The sequence below is a fragment of the Littorina saxatilis genome, linkage group LG2, assembly GCF_037325665.1.
Source record: "Littorina saxatilis isolate snail1 linkage group LG2, US_GU_Lsax_2.0, whole genome shotgun sequence".
Classification (NCBI taxonomy): Eukaryota; Metazoa; Mollusca; class Gastropoda; order Littorinimorpha; family Littorinidae; genus Littorina; species Littorina saxatilis.
The window spans coordinates 60,746,562-60,751,037 of NC_090246.1; positions in this window are offsets into that span (position 1 = coordinate 60,746,562).

The following is a 4,476-nucleotide window of genomic DNA, read 5'->3' on the forward strand; positions in this document are numbered from 1 at the left end:
ATGCAACAAACACCAAAATTGGCAGAGACAGGCAGTTTTATGTATTTATCAAACTCTGATACAGGGCCATCGTGAAAAATTAGTTTAAAGGTGTTTTTTAATACAATTTCAAAATGGCCGCCACATGTAATTTAGCAAAATTATTAATTTATGTTCAGTTGATGCTACAAGCACCAAATTTGGCAGGGAGGTACAGTTTTATGTACTTGTCAAGGTCTGATACAGGGCCACCAAAATAAAATTTTTTTAAAAGATTATTTTAATGCAATGTTCAAAATGGCTGCCACAAAAAAAAGTCTAAAATTGTAGATTTGCGTTCATGTAGTGCAACAACCCTCAAAATTGGCAGAGATGCACAGTTTTCTGAACTTATTAAGTTCTGATACAGAGCCACTTAAAATATGAATATTTGTTGGTTATTTAAAGCATAATTTCAAAATGACAACCACGGGAATACATGCAAACGCACATGCTGGAACGTAACTGAAGGAACACAAGAAGTTTAGAGCAATGTAGCTTGATCTACCTAGTGTTGGGGGTTGTTAGCAGATGCACACACACAGTTGCAGAGGGCAGTACACCGTAGTCCGGCTTTGCAGCATTTGCAGCGTTGGGTTCTGCATGACTTCTTGCAGGCACACTTGAGAAGCTCGCGGCATGCTGTAGATGCTTCAGGGCTGATGGTCCAAAGGGGTTGCCACTCTCCGTCATTGTTTTTCCAACCCCATTCAGAGGGATTAGGCAATGCAGGTGTGGGATTTTCTGCCTGGCCCCAAATGTAGCTGCCTTGATAGACTGCCCTTTTGATATGCTGTAGCAGAGCATCGCTTGTTGGTGGAATGTTTTCAATCTGCCTGGTTTTCTTGATGAAGAGATGTCTTCTGGCGCTGTTGACATCCAGGCAGTTACTAGCTTTGTCGTAGAGGAGCACAACAAACCTCTCCAACACAGCTCTGTCATCAGGTGTCAAGGTGCACGGATGCGTTGACAGCCGAAGGAAAGTTTCAGTCACATCATCGAACACACTCCACACCTCCCAAGCCTTCTTCTTACTGATGCCATTGAAAAATGACACAGTGTCGCACCCAGAAAAACTGTGGAAAAGAGAAAGGCAGGATGATCTGGTGGGACCAAGGTTCCTGGCAATAAGGTGAGCAGGAATGTGCCGGAAGTCTTTGCCAACACACATCGCCACCCAAATTTCGTGGTCAGGATAGCGTGATGCAGAGGCGACGGCGAGGACAACAACATCTGTGTCGGTGGTGCGAAGCATGATTTGTTTGCTGTCCTTTGCTGCATCCACTAGGTGTGTCATTATCCTACTGTCGGCTTCCTCATGGGTGCAAGGAGACAGTGCACTAAGCTCAACAGGGACATTGGAAATGGCAATAGAACCCTGGGTGGTGACAATGGTCTTCTCAGTGGGAATTCGCAGGAGACACTGTGCCAGGTACTTAAAGAGCTCCGTTTTGTTGTCATCTACCCTGAGGAATGTGTGCCAGTTGGGTGGTATGGCGCCTGTTGGTGTGACACGCTTTCTCTTTCCCTTGCCCCTCACCTCCCTTGCAGTCTTCTTCAGGCTGTCTGTCCTGTACATATCCCATATCACATCCAGGCGGGAAACTGTTTGCAGCAAGAGGGTGATGTGCGGCAAAAACACATCCTCTGCATATGCACGAAATGTCTTTGCTGCCCCAGGCCGAATCATGTGCACGATTGCAGCGCCATCCAAAATCAGAACATCTGCATCAGAACGCACTGCTTCAGGCGGGGACAAATGCTCCAGGCATTCCATCAGGCGTGATTTCAATCCCGGCCTTATTTGTCCTTCAGAGGAAAGTGATGGAGGGGTACTGTGATGTTCATGCTGGAAGAAGTCGTCGAGTCCTCCTGGGCGGGTCTGGCATGCAATATAGAGCCTGGAAAAGAGACTGTTGTTCTTTTTAAGGATGGAAAGTTTGCAAGTTCCAGTGCCTTTCTTCTTCCGTTTTGTGCCAGCAATAAGGACCATGTTGTTGCGCTTGATAGGGTCAGAGAATTTCTTGGTCTTTGTCTTGAGCCTATCTTCCACAAATGATGTGTACTGAGTGCTGCATCCCGGTCGTCAACATGGATTTCATGGCCTCATGCGTCGCAGCACTGATGATCTCAGTGCTCTGAAGAGCCCGTGAGGAAATCGCATGTTCGCTCAGCAAAAGGGTTTCCCGCCTCCTTTATGACATCAATGATTTTTGTGACGTTGTCAGCAAAATCCACTTGGAAGGCCAAGCTTTGCTCATGATGGCCAAGTTTCTCCGAGTCTTTCTCAGGAGGGCTAAGGGTCCGTTGAAAGTCCTGGATGACGCGTGCAACTTCAGGGCCACTGACCATCCACCGTCCCAAAGCAGCTGGATTACCTGTCAAGCCAACGGCCCCACCATCACCTTTCACAATCGCATTATTCTGTTCATGTGCATGATCCAGTGCCAGTCTTGAAAATGGCCTTCCAGTCTTTTGCAGGACAAAGTGGCCTTGTTGGAATTCATGGCTAACAGACTCAATGGCACTGATTTTTTTCATGTCATTCACATGCACAGACATCCACCTTGCTGGTCAAATGCAAAGAACACTGGCACCATTTTCGCGATGTACTGCTGATACAACATGAAGTCACCACTTCTCACGGAAGACAGAAAAGCAAGCACAAGAACTTCTAATTGCATGATCAAAGCCCAGAAGTGAAACGTTGGACTGTTCTCCGTCATGACGACTTTCCACTCATCCACAGGCATGATCTTCTCCCCAAGAGCTTGGCATGAGAGACGATATTGCTCATAGGCAGCATTCATCAGTTGGTAGAGGGCACATACTGTAAGCTGATGAGCATGCCGAGTCTTGGTGACATGAGCAGCTGACAAGAAGGAGTCTGCAGTACCAACTGTAGTCACACCAGCCTGTACATTAACAAGGACGTCTGTCCAGCCACTGTCACGCAGGAGACTTCCAAGGGCCTTCAAAAAAGCCATCTCGGTGTGAAGTCCTCCCAAAACGATGGTCATTCTGCTTTCTCCATACAAATCAGGATGCCTCCACTGAATTTGTTTGGCAAGGGCAAAGAGAGGCCCTCTGCAACTGTGTGTGTGCATCTGCTAACAACCCCCAACACTAGGTAAATCAAGCTACATTGCTCTAAACTTCTTGTGTTCCTTCAGTTACGTTCCAGCATGTGCGTTTGCATGTATTCCCGTGGTTGTCATTTTGAAATTATGCTTTAAATAACCAACAAATATTCATATTTTAAGTGGCTCTGTATCAGAACTTAATAAGTTCAGAAAACTGTGCATCTCTGCCAATTTTGAGGGTTGTTGCACTACATGAACGCAAATCTACAATTTTAGACTTTTTTTGGTGGCAGCCATTTTGAACATTGCATTAAAATAATCTTTTAAAAAAAATTATTTTGGTGGCCCTGTATCAGACCTTGACAAGTACATAAAACTGTACCTCCCTGCCAAATTTGGTGCTTGTAGCATCAACTGAACATAAATTAATAATTTTGCTAAATTACATGTGGCGGCCATTTTGAAATTGTATTAAAAAACACCTTTAAACTAATTTTTCACGATGGCCCTGTATCAGAGTTTGATAAATACATAAAACTGCCTGTCTCTGCCAATTTTGGTGTTTGTTACATGAAGTGCACAATTCGAACACATATAAGGGCCGCTAAGAAAATAGAGCTACTGACTGAGTTGTTCGGCACAAACTCTGTAAAACAGACACACTGTACTAAGGCTTATCTTGTCATTATCAGTATTGCAGGAGAAAAGATGCGGCATGATAATCATTTTCAATCGCTGTTTAGTTGCATTGATGATAAAGAAATGGCAATTTACAGAAAAAAAATTATTTCGGGTTCCGTAATGGTATATAAAATGAAGACCAAATTGTTCCATTTTTCCTTTCAACTTGTTCAAGGTGGGATCAGAATTTAATATTCATTTCAATACGTGTGTTCTGTGTGTATATCATAGTCTGCTAGTTGCTTAACAAAAGCAGTCATTCGTCCATTTGCTCATTTATTTAGCACATTTCATTTGGCCATTTTAAATCGCATCTGAATGGTGAGCTGGTGCAAGGGAAGCAACCGAGGTAAATTGTAACCTTATTTTCTTTCACCAGTAGTCGTTCCTTGGTCACTTGTCAAGTCTACGACCGCAGGCGCTTGAAAGTGTGTGGTTGGTACCTGCGATGAAAGGACTCCCTTGGGACTGGCCAAAAGTGTCCCTACATTGCAGGCGGCCTGTCATGGCAGGTATATTTTGGTAGAGATGACACACATACACACCGTATACCGTGGCTGCACTAGGCCGGCGCCGGACGGGTAGGCTGCAGCTTCGTGTCGCCGGATGGCGGCCGCCAGTTACTCCACAAAATCTGATCTAGCCAGCATCTCGGCCAGCCCCGATCCTTCGAAAATAATTGTTTGGGGTAAAA